The following is a 17,739-nucleotide window of genomic DNA, read 5'->3' as shown; positions in this document are numbered from 1 at the left end:
TCTGTTCAAATATCTTGTCCGTTTTCTGTTAGACTGTTTTCCTTTTATTAAGGTTTAAGACATTTTCATGTTGTAAAAACAAGTCCTTTATCATGCTTTGCAATATTTTCTGCCAATTTTACTTGCTCAACAGAGTAAAAGGTTTCAGTTTTGATAACATCCACTTTATTTATTTATTTGTTAGGAATTGTGACTTTGGTGTTGTATTTAAGAAATCTTTTCCAAGGACAACATCACTAAAGTTTTCACTTATATTATTTTTTCTATTTTTGTGAAAAATGCCTTTAGAATTTTGTTAAGGATTGCACTGAATCTATAGATGGCTTTGGGCAGTATAGCCATTTTAACAATATTAATTCTTCCAATATATGAACACAGGATATCTTTCCATTTGTTTGCATCTTCTTCTATTTCTTACTTAGGATCTTACAGTTTTTTACTGTATAGATCTCTCATCATCTTGGTTAAATTTATTCTTCAGTATTTTTGAGCTATAGTATTCTTGAGCTATTGTAAATGGGACTGTGTTCTTCATTTCTTTTTCAGATGGCTCATTGTTAGCACATAAATGCAACAAATTTTTGCATGCTGATTTTGCATCCTGAAACTTTATTGAATTTAGTAGTCTTAACAGTTTTTCAGTGGAGTCTTAAAGATTTTATTTTTGGCCATGCCAAGCGACTTACAGAATCTTAATTCCCCAACCAGAGATCAAACCCATACCCTTGGGCAGTGAAAGCACGGAGTCCAAACCACTGGACAGCCAGGGAATTCCCCAGGATTTCCTACACAAAGATGTCATCAGTAGAGACAATTTACTTCTTCCTTTCTGATTTGGATTCTTCTATTTGTTTTTATTGCTTAATTCTCTGACTAGTACTTGTAATACTATGTTGAAAAGGAGTGGTGGGAATGGACACCCTTTGTCTACCTCATGACCTTAGAGAGAAAGCTTTCAATCTTTCACCATTGTGTTTGATATTAGATGTGTATTCATCATAAATAACTTTTATTATGCTGAGGTATATTCCTTCTGTACCCAAACTGTAAAAAAGGATGTTGAATTTTGTCAATTTTTTTTGCATCTATTGAAATTATCATATGATTTTTATCTTTTATTCTACTCATGTGAGAGTGAGTGAGTGAGTGAAGTTGCACAGTCATGTCTGACTCTTTGCGACCCAGTGGACTGTAGCCTACCAGGCTTCTCCATCCATAGGATTCTCCAGCAAGAATACTGGAGTGGGTTGCCATTTCCTTCTCCAGGGGATCTTCCCGACCCAGGGATCAAACCCAGGTCTCCCGCATTGGAGGCAGACGCTTTAACCTCTGAGCCACCAGAGGGTATATCACATTAATTGATCTGTGTAGGTTGAACTATCTTTTAATCCTAGTGTTACATTGCACTTGATCATGGCATATGACCCTTTTAATGTGCTGTTGAATTCAATTTGCTGGTATTTTGTTTACAACTTTTGCATGTATATTAATCAGAGATATTGACCTGCATTTTTCTTCTCTTATAGCGTTATCATGCTTTGGTATCAGGGTAATGCTGTTCTCATGAAATGGGTATGAGAGTGTTTCCTTCACTGCAATTTTTAGAAGAATTCTGAGAATTGGCATTAATCATTCTTTAAGTATTTGTAGACTTCACCTGTAAAGTGTAGTGTGCCTTTCAATTTTTAACTTACTAATGTCTTTATTTTAGGAATTTTTTAATAAAATTATATCTGGCAATAGTTTTCTGGTTTTTTTAACTCCTGAATGAGTAGTGCACTACTTCAGTATTTTTAATTAATTCCAAAACTATGTGTTTTTGCATTCAATTTATTTCTCTATATCCCCCAAATTATCCTCTTGTCTATTTCCTACACCTCTGATTTCCGGTTTCATATATTCTATATTCATTCTTTAAAAATGTGAAGCACTGCTTGTGAATATTTTTCTTTTGTTTTCTGAGGTATGTATTAAGAGTGCTCTGATGGGAAATTCATTTATTTCATTTTTAAAATAGCTGCAGTAATTCTTCAGAGTTGTTATTCTAGCTCTCATTTCATGAATATTAGACAGGGGCAGTTTTCCTTTCTCCCATGTTGGAACTCTCCTTGAATCCCTTCCCATCGTATCTGAGACCAAGTGCATCTGACCTTCACAGCACCAGTGGGGAAAATGGGTGGTAACACGATGGATTTTCTTTTTTTTAAACAGGAGGTAAATAAAGGAAAGTTATGACCAACCTAGACAGCATATTAAAAAGCAGAGACATTACTTTGCCAACAAAGGTCTGTCTAGTCAAGGCTATAGTTTTTCCAGTGGTCACGTATGGATGTGAGAGTTGGACTGTGAAGAAGGCTGAGCCCGAAGAATTGATGCTTTTGAACTGTGGTGTTGGAGAAGACTCTTGAGAGTCCCTTGGACTGCAAGGAGATCCAACCAGTCCATCCTAAAGGAGAGCATTCCTGGGTGTTCATTGGAAGGACTGATGCTGAAGCTGAAACTCCAATACTTTGGCCACCTCATGTGAAGAGCTGACTCATTGGAAAAGACCCTGATGCTGGGAAAGGTTGAGGGCAGGAGGAGAAGGGGACGACGGAGGATGAGATGGCTGGATGGCATCACTGACTCAATGGATACGGGTTTGGGTGGACTCTAGGAGTTGGTAATGGACAGGGAGGCCTGGTGTTCTGCAGTTCATGGGGTTGCAAAGAGTTGGACACGACTGAGCAACTGAACTGAACTGAAGGAAGGCAACACTACTGTGGGCATTTGGGATTGATGATGTTGGTCCCTTCTCTATTTTTCTATTAATTTTGTAAAATCCCATCACGTATTTTATTTTGTCTGGTCACATGTCGACTTATTCCATTCATTCAGAGTGGGCTGCTGAGCCTCCACTTCATAAACTATTATCTTCTTTTTAGGCTTATTTTTACTTTTTTCACTGAATATTAAGTTCCTAAGTTCAAACAGGAAGCTTTTATGCTAACTATTTTTCTTTTCCTGCTCCATAAATACATTAAAACATAAATACAAATAAAACATTATGAGGGATTAAATTTGTAAGCATAATTAGAAATGGTCTCAGAATGAAAACAGAGGCTGGAAAACTGGAGACTGCTGTAAATCCCTTCAAACTCTATTATGCTCATAAGCTCAACTTTCTGAAAATCATTTGAATTTTGTCATTCCTTAACAATGACTTCAGAGAACATCCAAGGAACATTTTTTTAAAAAAAATCTAAATAGGCAACAAGTCTAGTGTACCAGGATCTTAAGAATTCCTTCCAAAATAATAGACCCTTCCTATCCATTTAGAAATAAAAACAAATTGCTGAGTCCCAAGTCCCAACATTTTAAAGGATTTCCTTTCAATTTAACCACCAAAGAGATTCTTATCAAATATACAGTGCATATGAATGTATGACATCAGAGTTTTCCAAAAAACTCTAGCCCCAAATTGACTGAAATGGAAAGCTTAGTCCTGTTAAAATTAAAACTTGTAAGCCATAAAACTTGTAAGCCATCACTTTCCACTGCTTCGGGAGAAGGCAATGGCAACCCACTCTAGTACTCTTGCCTGGAAAATCCCATGGAAAGAGGAGACTGGTGGGCTGCAGTCCATGGGGTCGCTAGCAGTCAGACACTACTAGGCGACTTCACTTTCACTTTTCACTTTCATGCATTGGAGAAGGAAATGGCAACCCACTCCAGTATTCTTGCCTGGAGAATCCCAGGGATGGGGGAGCCTGGTGGGCTGCCATCTCTGGGGTCACACAGAGTCGGACATGACTGAAGTGACTTAGCAGCAGTAGCAGCAGTAGCAGCCATTGCTTCGACTATCACTTTATGCAAGTGACTTCTAAATTTAAATCTGTTTTAAGAATCAGGAGCATATTGGCAAATTTCCACAATTTAGTCTTTTTACTCCCACTTCACAGCTGAGTAAGGCCAAAAGAACACTTAGTATTCTTTCCATCTAAATAGGTTTTTTTTTGTTGTTATTGTTTCATCTATTAATGCCATTACCAATTGATCAGACATGTATGTAACAAATTCTAAAAGCTATCTTATTTTTCTCTCTTTATCAATAGTTCCTCATTTAATGTCACCCGGTTTTATATATATCTGTATATATTTCTCCACTTTTTGAAATCAAATTTCATTTCTTTCTGTTTTTTCACACACACACACCAGTGGGAAGTTCAGACCTTTGTGACTTCTCTCCCAAGTTATTACAATGGCCTGTCCCTCACAATTATAAATAATATTTCCTCAAACTTGATCCATTTAAGGTTACTGTCCCAAAACACATTTCTGACCATGTCACTATCATGTTGAAAAGACCTTTGCAGGCTCTTCAATACCTACTCAACCTCCTTTCATTATTCTCAATCTCCCCCATGACCCGGGTCCAAACAACTTCTCTGTCATAATCCTCTGCTCAAAAAAAGCACACAGGGTCCAAACACAAGAGTTTACTCACTATTACCAAGCAAATTTCATTTTATGTCTTTAATGAGCTGCTGGTTCGGTCAAGGAAGTCTGTTTGTACTTTCCTCTTTGGCTTCATCTTCACTTGCTCGATTTTATTCAGGTTTCAAGACTTGGAGCAGACAATCACTCCACTGCAAAGCATTCCTCCAAGTCCATAAGGAAATAATAATCTCCTCCCTATATGCCTGTTTAGTGCCAACTCATTATTATTCTCATCTTATAATTATTATATTTTTATTCTCATCTCATTATTCTCATTTATTTGTTTCTATTCCCCATATAATTTCTTGAGTGCAAACTTGGTATCATGCTCATTTCTGTGTTCTCAGAGTCAGAGCTCAAGGACTTTCCAATAATAATTCAAGAAAGTTCATAGAGAGCAAGGGCTTAGGGGGGCTTTTTTAAAAAATCAGAACTCTATCACTAACACTTAACACAGTGCCTCTCACTATTTTGAATAATGTTGTAATAAAATAAATCAACTCAGCAATTAGTCATTGAAGTCTTCATTGTTAACTTTAATTTGAAAGATGTGAAATTCACTTTTGGTCAGAATATGGAGCCATGGATTAAGTTCTAGGAAATTTCATGTATATGCAGTGCCACAAAGGTTCTGTCTTCACTTAATGATGTGTGCTCAGTCACTCAGTCACATCTGACTGTTTGTGATCCCATGGGTTGTAGTCCGCCAAGCTCCTTTCCTCCTCCAGGTCACAGAATGGTATCTTTTGCTAAATAATGAATAACCCAATAGTGAAAATACATCGATCTTTGGTTTTCAGGCATCTACATATATAATGCACAACTTGACTCAAATACCAAGATAAATTATAGTCACTTCAACATGCAATTGCCAACAGAAATTCTAAAATCTATGAGATCATGACATTTACATAAAATAACTATGTGAGATCATCTCCCTAAAAGTCTTGGTGGTTCCAGTCAAGGGAGGTGTTACTGATTTGTTGCAGTTTTATCATTTATTGAGAGCTGGTCCTTCAAAGGGACAGAAAATGCAAATATCTCTCAATAATATTTGCTTAATTCTCTCAAGTTTCAAAGCATTATTTCATACATTATCTTACCAAAGTATCCAGAAATCATTTAAAGTTGTTTCAGTGATAACACAGGTGATTAGAAAAGCATTCAGGAATTACTCTGGACTTTAGTCTCCTCCTCCATAAATGAAAGCATTGTACTAAATAACCTCTGATGACCCTGCCAGTTTTAACTTTTCATTAGTTTTAGTGAAGTTTATCAGTTCAGTCTAGATATTAATAAAAAAGATAAGTTCTAAAATGTTTAGAAGAATGAATAGCAACCTTCAGGCAAAAAGTTATAAAAACTGATTTACAGTTAACTCTGTTTCTATGAAATATAATACACATATTTTTACAATTTTCCTATATAATTTTGAAAAACACTCTTGTAAATAATCTGTCCAATTAACCCTTTCTGATTTCACGAATCTGGTGACTTATACCAGTCTGGTGATATTTTGATTGATCACTAGAGGGCGCACTTGACTCAACATAATTGTATAATACACAGGAAGGCTTCACTGAGCCTAGAAAAAGATCTAGCACTGTATGCAAGGAACTTAAGGGAAGAATTATTAGTGAGTTTTCTATTATGAAAAGGATTAAAAAAGCACAAGAAGACTCATTTATTGCTATTCAACTGATGGTAATATTTCTTCCTGGGAGAAAACTGTTCATCTACTCTTATCTTTTCTCATCTCAGCATTGGTTTGCAGGGGCCTCAAATATTTTCAACAAAAGACAGCAACAATTTGGCTACAGAAAACAGGACTTTTTTTTGCACCAAGGTGATACACCCCATCCTGTGATAGTGGCTACTCTCCCTCCACCCCCCAGCTCTGCACATTCTTGCCTCTCTTTGTGTACCAGCGCCATTAGCATTGAGAGAACCATTGTCCATTGTAAGAAAGTATAAAAGAAGATCATTAGAAGTTCAGATTTCTGTAGTGGCTCTTTGGGGTTTTTGATCAACACAGAGGCTGTCTGAAAAGTGAAACATTCCCAAGGAGAATGTGCTGCCGGACTAAAGAATGCTAGGACCCTAAAAGGAGCCTGAAAAAACCCCACCTACCAGCAGATTAGACAAAGGCTACAGGTTGAGGCCTCTTCTTTGAAAGAGCTGATTAATGTGAGGTCTTGTTACCTGCTTTATCACTGTTTTGTTATGAGTGAAAGGTTTCAGCATTCTTAATTTGTCTTGGGGATGGGAAAGGGAAGGCAAACTTGCCGGACAGGGTCCAAGGGTAAGGCAGATTCATTTGCCCTCAGTGAGAAATAACAGACACAAAAGACACAGGCTGTTCTAACAAATTCATACTGATTGAAGGTTGCTAAAAATAAAAGTTATTCACTATGCTAAAGCAAAAATAGAGTCAAAGAACTGAATAGGAAAAAAAATCTGTTTTAGGAAGTAGTGGGGAAAGTAAAAAACTCTTGGGGAGAGATAAAAATTAACGATTTTGTGAATCATATTACTGTATCCTGTTATTTACAAGATAGCACATTTATGTATAAGGTCTTTAGGAATAACCTCATACTATGTATAATTTTAAAGTTAATTACCAAATGCTTTTTCATACCCATTATAAAATTGGAATGCATATGCCATGCTCTGACGATTTAGAGGTTTTTTAGACAAGAAGCAGGATGTGGGCCTTTTACAGTGTTTTATTTCTGGCTCCCTGAAACTTAAGCCTTAAGAAAGCGTTGGGAGACACATGCCATAGTTAATAACAAAACCCAACATCTGTTGTCAAAGGATGAAGAGAGAAGGTAGAGTAAGATGCTTATTTTGGGTAAGTGTTTCGTGAATATTGTTTAGTAAAGACTGCTATAGAACGGAAGCTGGTACCTGTGTTACTGCATTAGCAAGTCACAGACAACAAGGGAAAGATATAATGGGGTTGTTAATCAAGTGGAAAATACCCTCAATAAGTAAACAAGTAAGACATTATTTAACAATATATGGCATCTGACCCAGAAGTTCTACAAATTTTAGCTAGTAATTATAATCATGTAATGTGTAAGGACAATTTGGTTTGATTGGGTTTATTTTGTCAATGTTTTTGTTTGCATTTTAATCTCACATCTAATATAAATTATCCTAATCTTTTCTTCCTCATTATGCCCCAACTTAATGACATAATGTAAGAGAAAATGTGGTTAAAATACAAAGCTTCCCAGGTGTGTTAGTGGTAAAGGACTCAACTGCCAAAGCAAGCAACATGAGACATGGGTTCAATCCCTGGGTCTGGAAGATCTCCTGGAGGAGGGCATGGCTACCCACTCCAGTATTCTTGCCTGGAGAATCCCATGGACAGAGAAGCCTGGTGGGCTACAGTCCATGGGGTTGTGAAGAGTCAGATACGACTGAAGCAAATTAGCATGAGCACAATCATTTATATTTTTATACACGCAGATGTAACTTTTTGCTATATAAAATTGTTGGTTAAACATGTTAGCTTAGTGGTTGAATAATACATAGTTTCTGCTTACTTTTACAGTATTTAGCAAATCTGAGCACTAACTGACTTGCACTATCAGACTGTGCAAATATTTGTTGTAAGCTTATTTCAAGGTACATATCTTTCTTTTATATCCCCTTAGCCCAGTACAGGCACACTCATAAAGTCTCCTTTCAAAAGATGATTGCTGAATGAATGAGCCCAGATCAGGTACAACCAAATTTTTTAATTATTTCATCAATTTTTTTTTAAAAAAAAGAAGGTATCAACTCCCATCCTCTCAAAGCACAATAACAACATCTAGTTTCTAAACATTTTGTCACCTGAGTCCACCACAAAAAGCATTAATTCAAGCAACAGAAATTCTGTCCATTTAAACCTTGCAACAAGAATTATTGTCTGAGGAACAGAATTTCATAAGATCAAAAAAAGAAGTATATAAACAAATAGTAGTTTTAAGAAGACTATTTATCAACCATGCCTCCACCTTGCTAGGAAAAGCAACTTGACAGGGGAGGAGGAGAGGCATGGGTTTGAGTCCTCACTCTGCCTGACCTGGGGCAGAAAACCTCAACTCCTTAAGACTCAATTTCCTTGTGTGAAAAGCAATGGTAATAATCTCTCTCTAAATTTCCTGAGGCTCCTTGTAAATACCATGGAACTTTTTTCTGCCAGAAATCTTTCACGAACATTTGTCACCGTGCCCAATTTCCAATGCTTAAAAAGCTGGAAATCGTTACCTGTTGCATGTTGAGCTCAGCTCACCTCTGAAGACCCACTCTTACTGCATGGCTGACTCCTTTTGGATCTTCCAGAAGCCCCCAGGACCACCTCCATGGAAGGCAAGTTCTCCCAGAGTTGTATTTGTATTTAGCTGCCCAGTATTTATATGCAGCAGGCACTGTCCAAAGCATCTGACAAACAGTAACTGATTTAATCCTGTGAGCTTGAAGCCACCCCTCGAAATAAGGCTTGTGGTCTTGTTCTACCTAATAACCTTCTTCATTCTTAAATAATTCAGCTTCCATTCCTAAAATAAATGCAGAGCAATGGCAGTAGATGTTAATTGCAGAGGAAAGTTTTAAGTGCACCCTAGACAATCTGATGGGGAATATTCAAGAAAAACATATGGGATTTTACTTCTGATTCAAAGACCTACCTTCCACCTCAGCACAACCATGAAATTGACGGTAGACATTTCCTGTCAGCAAGGCCAGATCCAGGAGAAGAATCTAGATGTTTCTGCAAAACTAAATACCATTTGCACCTCTTCCATTTTTACTGAAACTCTGAAGTAAACAGGGATAGGACCAAGCCTAGTAAATTACCCGAGGACTGAAACATTTTTGACATAAGTCCTGAGGTACTTCTTTGCCTCCTTCAAGAGCACTAGCTTCGTTTCATGTCAGAACCCTGAGTGACAAATGATGACGGACAGACTGGACAGCAAGCCAGACTCCCCTGATGCCACAGTCACCCAGGGTGCTGCCTTCCAGAGTCTTGAGACTTGATTTGCATATGTTTCATTATTTGGTTGCACTGGAGTTGGTGTTAGAATACTCAAATATTGGAATAATACAGTGATTATGGCAGCAACTTGATTAGGTAGATGCGCTTGATTAGAGACCAGGCTCTAATGCTGTGTGAATCTGCACAAATGGCTGGACTGCTTTTTGCCTCCATTTCCTCAGCTATAGCACAATTATAATAGAATCTATCTCATGAGTGTGTTGTAAAAATGAGTTAATATATTTGACGCACCTATCACGATATTTAACTCATAGTAAGTAGCCGTTCCTATGACTCTTCTCCCAGGTTATCCACAGCAATTGAGCCACTCTCTGCTGAGTGGCACTGTTTCCCAAACTATGCTCTGAAGCCCACTATTCCCTGAAGTTCAGCAAAAAGGAATTCTCTTCTTCAAATAATCTTGGAAAACACTGCCTCTGCCTTGGAAACTCTAAATGCACTAAAATCAACCATTAAAGACCTTGAGAGAAAGACCTGCAAGTCAGAAGTTTATTTCGTTTAACCCTACGAATTTCACATATGTAAGAGCACTTAACCCTCTGGTTCAACATTCACTTATTCATCTTTGCTATTTCATCTGTGGAATCTCCACTTCAGAGGCACTGTCATAACAGGACAGTGAGGCTCAGATATAATAATACATGTAATAATAATAATTCTGCCATTTAAAGTACTAATGCAGATATAACATTATTTTATATTATGTGGAATCCACATCTTGTTGCCAGTGGAAACAATGATCCCAACTTCTGTTTGCTTGGCAACTTTTCTGCTTTACCTTATTCCCTTTTTTTTTTTTTTTTTTTTAATGAGAACTGGATCCAGGATTATCCTCATCTGCTCCCATTCAATATCCAGGGTGGCAAATACTGAACTCCTTAGGAAAATCTCAGCTGTATTTGTCATTCACTTCCTGCAGATACCATCATATATATGTGTGTGTGTGTGATATAACACACATAATATTAATTATATACTAATTATATATTATTATTATTATTATTATTATTATATGATGCTGGGAAAGATTGAAGGCAGGAGGAGAAGCAGGTGACAGAGGATGAGGTGGTTGGATGGCATCACCGACTCAATGGACTAGTTTGAGCAAACTCCAGGAGATGGTGAAGGACAGGGAAGCCTGATGTGCTACAGTCCATGGGGTCACAAAGAGTTAGACACAACTGAACGATTGAACAACAGCAATATAATAACTGATTATATAATTAATGATGCTTAAACAAATCCACTGAGATAAAGGGGAAAAGATTCTGATAAACTAATATTAATCTAGACTGTAATGAAATGCTTCACGTCATTAAATGACTCTCTCCAGAGGTATTTAGCATTCTATTTCAGTTTTAATAAAATATGTACTGGACACATTGTAATAAAATCTGCCTTTTGGGGCTCTAAAAATAAATATATTAGCTTTACTCAAACTTTTTCCCAAAACCCACAAAAGCTCAAACCACAAGAACTCTGGCTTTTAAAACTCACCAAATGCAACTAGAGATGCAACCTTCCACAGGAGGAAGTACCTGAGAGCCATCCTTTGTTAGAGACTCACTTCCTTAACTTCCTTCCTCAAGAAAATAAGCTCAGAGATGGCACATCTGTCAAGAAACATATTGAAGGAGCCAGTGTGGATGAATACTCTCACTTTCTTTTTGAAACTGTGTCCTTTTCTTATTCACTTCAGCTATTGACTTGCCTACTCCTAGCAGTGATCAAATTTCCCTTTTCTTTTAAAGTAAGAATCTTCATTTGATAGAATCTAGACTTGACTGGATAGTTAGCTCAGAGTGGCAAGCAGTGAGAGTTTCCAAGGGGGTTTTGTGGCATTCACATTTAAATTTATTTCTAGAAGCTAATTCTTCCTCTCTCAAATCATCCTGTTATTGGAAATTCAGTATACCTGTAGGGAACTTGGCTAAAACCAAGGAGGACTTTCATTCCAACACTTCTTTTTTCTACCAAACTCTCTCTTCACAATCCCCACCACCATCTGGAAGTTCTGACAAGATTTAGGCTTTTTCTCTTTTTCAAACTTTCTTTGTGGTTTGCTCTACACTTATCTCAATTAAATCCACATTTCTGAAAATCTCCCACATTCACCTCTGTAAGATTTTTCCGAATCTATGACTTGTCCAGGTAGTGATGATGACTGTGCACCCTACTGATGTCCCTGCAGACCATAACAGGTGAATGATGTGGGAAAGACCTTCACCAGCATGAGCCATTAATCAAATATCCACAATTTGCCCTATTGAAGACCAGCATTTTTATGTCTCATACTATCCATCCTACAAAATTTTTCAAGATTTTTTTGATGTGGACCATTTTTAAAGTCTTTATAAAATTTGGTAGAATGTTGCTTCTGTTTCACGTTTTCGTTTTCTGGCTGTGAGGCATGTGGGATCTTAGCCCCCAAGCAAGGATCGAACCAGCACTCCCTGCACTGGAAGGTGAAGCCCCAACCACTGGACCACCAGGGAAGTCCCATCTACAAATTTTTAAGTGCCAATTATTGTGTCAGGACTGTTTCTAGGAAATTAGAATATACCCATGAATTAAAGTAACAAAAATCACTGCCCTCAAAGAGCTTATGTAAACTCAAGTGAGCAAAAGCAGTTAACTCCAAGTACTGTTTTTAGTATTTAACAGGGCTTCCCAGGTGGCACAGTGGTAAAGAATCCATCTGTCAATGCAGGAAATGCGGGTTCAATCCCTGGGCTACAAAGATCCCCTGGAGAAGGAAATGGCAACTCACTCCAGTATCTTGCCTAGGAAATCCCATGGACAGAGGAGCCTGGTGGGCTACAGTCCGTGGTGTCGCAAAGAATTGGACACGACTGAGAACAAACACACAGGTAAATGAACTAATTCAGTCCTCACAACCTTTTGAGATTGATTTCGTTAGTGTTTCTATTTAAGAGAAAAGAAAACTAGAGCAAAAAGAGATAAATGTCTTGCCTAGAATCATAAGAATGAAGTACGTCTTAGCTTTAACCTTCAAAGGAAATGCAAACATTTACAGAAGACTAGGTGAGATTCTCAATGCTTAGCTCAGCACTTTAAAAAAATATGCATAAACTCATTTTCACTAAACTATTAGGGGATATGTTAGACCATTTGGGTGCCAGTAAAAAAATATCACAGACAGGGTAACTAATAAACAACAGAAATATACTGTACTATTTCTCACAGTACTGGAGGCTACAAATTTGAGATCTGGTGCCAGCATGGTGTGGTGAAGGCCCTATCCTGAGTTGCAGATTGCTCACTGCATTCTCATAAGGCCTACAGGGCAAGGGAGCACAATTTGATAAGTCCACTAATTCTATTTCTGGGGCTTCCTTCATGACTCAGAGAGTGAAGAATCTACCCACAATGCGGGAGAGCTGGGTTCTATCCCAGGGTTGGGAAGATCCCCTGGAAGAGGACACGGCAACACACTCCAGTATTCTTGCCTGGAAAATCCCCTCGGACAGAGGTGGCTGGCAGCCTACAGTCCACAGGGTTGCAAAGAGTCAGACATGACTGAGCAACTAAGCACATACACATGCAATTCCATTTGTGAGGCTTCACCCTCATGAACTAATTACCTTCCATAGACTCCATTTCCTAACACAATCACCTGAGGCTTCAGGTTCCAACATATGACCTTTCAGTTCAGTTCAGTTCAGTTGCTCAGTCGTGTCCAACTCTGCGATCTCATGAATCACAGCATGCCAGGCATCCCTGTCCATCACCAGTTTTTGGAGTTCACTCAGATTCATGTCCATCAAGTCAGTGATGCCATCCAGCCATCTCATCCTCTGTTGTCCCCTTTTCCTCCTGCCCCCAGTCCCTCCCAGGATCAGTGTCTTTTCCAATCAGTCAACTCTTCACATGAGGTGGCCAAAGTATTGGAGTTTCAGCGTCAACATCAGTCCTTCCAATGAACACCCAGGGCTGATCTCCTTCAGAATGGACTGGTTGGATCTCCTTGCAGTCCAAAGGACTCTCAAGAGTCTTCTCCAACACCACATCAATTCTTTGGTGCTCAGCTTTCTTCACAGTTCAACTCTCATATCCATACATGACCACTGGAAAACCATAGCCTTGACTAGACGGACCTTTGTTGGCAAAGTGTCTGCTTTTTAATATGCTGTCTAGGTTGGTCATAACTTTCCTTCCAAGGAGTAAGCGTCTTTTATTTTCATGGTTGCAATCACCATCTGCAGTGATGTTGGAGCCCCTAAAAATAAACTCTGACATTGTTTCCCCATCTATTTGCCATGAAGTGCTGGGACCAGATGCCATGATCTTCGTTTTCTGAATGTTGAGCTTTAAGCCAACTTTTTCACTCTCCTCTTTCACTTTCATCAAGAAGCTCTTTAGTTCCTCTTTACTTTCTGCCATAACGGTGGTGTCATCTGCATATCTGAGGTTATTGACATTTCTCCTGGCAATCTTGATTCCAGCCTGTGCTTTTTCCAGCAGCATTTCTCATATGTACTCTGCATAGAAGTTAAATAAGCAGGGTGACAATATGCAGCCTTGATGTACTCCTTTTCCTATTTGGAACCAGTCTGTTGTTCCATGTCCAGTTCTAACTGTTGCTTCCTGACCTGCATATAGGTTTCTCAAGAGGCACATCAGGTAGTCTGGTATTCCCGTCTCTTTCAGAATTTTTCACAGTGTATTGTGATCCATGCAGTCAAAGGCTTTGGCATAGTCAATAAAGCAGAAATATATGTTTTTTTGGAACTCTCTTGCTTTTTCCATGATCCAGCGGATGTTGGCAATTTGATTTCTGGTTCCTCTGCCTTTTCTAAAACCAGCTTGAACATCTGGAAGTTCACAGTTCACGTATTGCTGAAGCCTGCCTTGGAGAATTTTGAGCATCACTTTACTAGCATGTGAGATGAGTGCAATTGTGCAGTAGTTTGAGCATTCTTTGGCATTGCCTTTCTTTGGGATTGGAAAGAAAACTGACCTTTTCCAGTCCTGTGGCCACTGCTGAGTTTTCCAAATTTGCTGGCTTATTGAGTGGAACACTTTCACAGCATCATCTTTCAGGATTTGAAATAGCTCAACTTGAATTCCATCACCTCCGCCACCTTTGTTCGTAGTGATGCTTTCTAAGGCCCACTTGACCTCACATTCCAGGATATCTGGCTCTAGGTGATTGATCATACCATCATGATTATCTGGGTTGTGAAGATCTTTTTTGTACAGTTCTTCTGTGTATTCTTGCCACCTCTTCTTAATATCTTCTGCTTCTGTTAGGTCCATACCATTTCTGTCCTTTATCAAGTCCCTCTTTGCATGAAATATTCCCTTGGTATCTCTAATTTTCTTAAAGAGATCTCTAGTCTTTCCCATTTTGTTGTTTTCCTCTATTTCTTTGCATTGATTGCTGAGGAAGACTTTCTTATCTCTTCTTGCTATTCTTTGGAACTCTGCATGTAGATGCTTATATCTTTTCTTTCCTCCTTTGCTTTTCGATTCTCTTCCTTTCACAGCTATTTGTAAGGCCTCCTCAGACAGCCATTTTGCTTTTTTGCATTTCTTTTCCATGGGGATGGTCTTGATCCCTGTCTCCTGTACAATGTCATGAACCTCCGTCCATAGTTCATCAGGCACGCTGTCTATCAGATCTAGTCTCTTAGGAAGACACATTTAGACCACAGCAAAAGACTTTGCATGAGATCTTTTGAAGGAGGTCCCCATTATCATCATTACCTTCACCATATTTTGTCCTCAGGTAAATAGCAGGGAGAGAGCACAGCTCCACCCATCAACAGAAAATTGGATTGAAGATTTACTGAGCATGGCCCTACCCATCAGAACAAGACCCAGTTTCCCTCTCAGTCTCTCCCATCAGGAAGCTTCCCTATGCCTCTTATCCTTCTCCATCAGAGGGCACACAGACTGAAAACCACAATCACAGAAAACTAACCAATCTGATTACATGGACCATAGCCTTGTCTAACTCAATGAAACTATGAGCCACACCATGTAGGGCCACCCAAGATGGACAGGAAACAGTGGAGAGTTCTGGCAAAATGTGGTCACCTGGAGAAGGAATGGCAAACCACTTCAGTATTCTTGCTTTGAGAACCCCATGAGCAGTATAAAAAGGCAAAAAGATATGAAACTGAAAGATGAACTCCCCAGGTCGGTAGGTGCCCTATATGCTACTGGAGATCAGTGGAGAAATAACTCTAGAAAGAATGAAGAGACGGAGCCAAAGCAAAAATAACACCCAGTTGTGGGTGTGATTGGTGATAGAAGCAAAGTCCAATGCTGGAAAGAGCAATACTGCATAGGAACCTAGAACGTTAGGTCCATGAATCAAGGCAAATTGGAAGTGGTCAAACAGGAGATGGCAAGAGTGAATATTGACATGTTAGGAATCAATGAACTAAGATGGACTGGAATGGGCAAATTTAACTCAGATGACCACTATATCTACTTCTATGGGTAAGAATCCCTTAGAAGAAATGGAATAAAAAAAAAGAAGAAGAAGAAATGAAGTAGCCCTATTAGTCCACAAAAGAGTCTGAGATGCAGTACTTGGATGCAATCTCAAAAACAACAGAATAATCTCTGTTCGTTTCCAAGGCAAATCATTCAATATCATGGTAATCCAAGTCTATGCCCTGACCAGTAATGCTGAAGAAGCTGAAGTTGAATGGTTCTATGAAGACCAACAAGACCTTCTAGAACTAACACCCAAAAAAGATGTCCTTTTCATTATAGAGGACTGGAATGCAACAGTAGGAAGTCAAAAAATACCTGGAGTAACAGGCAAATTTGTCCTTGGAGTACCGAATGAAGCAGGGCAAATGTTAACAGAGTTTTGCCAAGAGAATGCACTGGTCATAGCAAACATCCTCTTCTAACAACACAAGAGAAGACTCTACACATGGACATCACGAGATGGCCAACACCAAAATAGATTGATTATATTATTTGCAGCCAAAGATGGAGAAGCTCTATACAGTAAGCAAAAACAAGACCAGGAGTGGACTGTGGCTCAGATCATGAACTTCTTATTGCCAAATTCAGACTTAAATTGAAGAAAGTAGGGCAAAACACTAGACCATTCAGGTATGACCTAAATCAAATCCCTTACAATTATACAGTGGAAGTGACAAATAGATTCAAGGGATTAGATTTGATAGACAGAGTGCCTGAAGAACTATGGACGGAGGTTCGTAACACTGTACAAGAGACAAGGATCAAGACCATCCCCAAGAAAAAGAAATGCAAAAAAGCAAATGGCTTTCTGAGGAGGCCTTACAAATAGCTGTGAAAAGAAGTGAAAAGCAAAGGAGAAAAGCAAAGATATATCCATTTGAATGCAGAGCTCCAAAGAATAGCAAAGAGAGATAAGAAAGCCTTTCTCAGTGATCAGTATGAAGAAATAGAAGAAAACAATAGAATGGGAAAGACTAGAGATCACTTCAAGAAAATTAGAAATACCTTCTTAGGGAGGTAAGCGAACATTTCATGCAAAGATGGGCACAATAAAGGACAGAAATGATATGGACCTAACAGAAGCAGAAGATATAAGAAGAGGGGGCAAGAATACACAAAAGAACTATGCAAAAAAGATCTTCATGACCCAGATAATCATGATGGTATGATCACTCAGCTAAAGTCAGACATCCTGGAATGTGAAGTCAAGTGGGCCTTAGGAAGCATCACTATGAACAAAGCTAGTGGAGGTGACGGAATCCCAGTTGAGCTCCTTTAAATCCTAAAAGATGATGCTGTGAAAGTGCTGCACTCAATATGCCAGCAAATTTGGAAAACTCAGCAGTGGACACAGGACTGGAAAAGATCAGTTTTCATTCTAATCCCAAAGAAAGGCAATGCCAAAGAATGCTCAAACTACCACACAACTGCACTCATCTCACATGCTAGAATGCTCAAAATTCTCCAAGTCAGGTTTCAACAGTCCATGAACCATGAACTTCCACATGTTCAAGCTGGTTTTAGAAAAGGCAGAGGAACCAAAGATCAAATTGCCAGCATCTGCTGGATTATCGAAAAAGCAAGAGAGTTCCAGAAAACATCTATTTCTGCTTTATTGACTATGCCAAAGCCTTTGACTGTGTGGATCACCACAAACTCTGGAAAATTCTTAAAGAGATGGGAATACCAGACCACTTGACCTGTTCCTGAGAAATCTGTATGCAGGTCAGGGAGTT

The sequence above is a fragment of the Ovis aries genome, chromosome 26, assembly GCF_016772045.2.
Source record: "Ovis aries strain OAR_USU_Benz2616 breed Rambouillet chromosome 26, ARS-UI_Ramb_v3.0, whole genome shotgun sequence".
Taxonomy (NCBI): domain Eukaryota; kingdom Metazoa; phylum Chordata; class Mammalia; order Artiodactyla; family Bovidae; genus Ovis; species Ovis aries.
The sequence above is the reverse complement of the archived record's forward strand: the minus strand, read 5'-3'. Positions refer to the sequence as shown.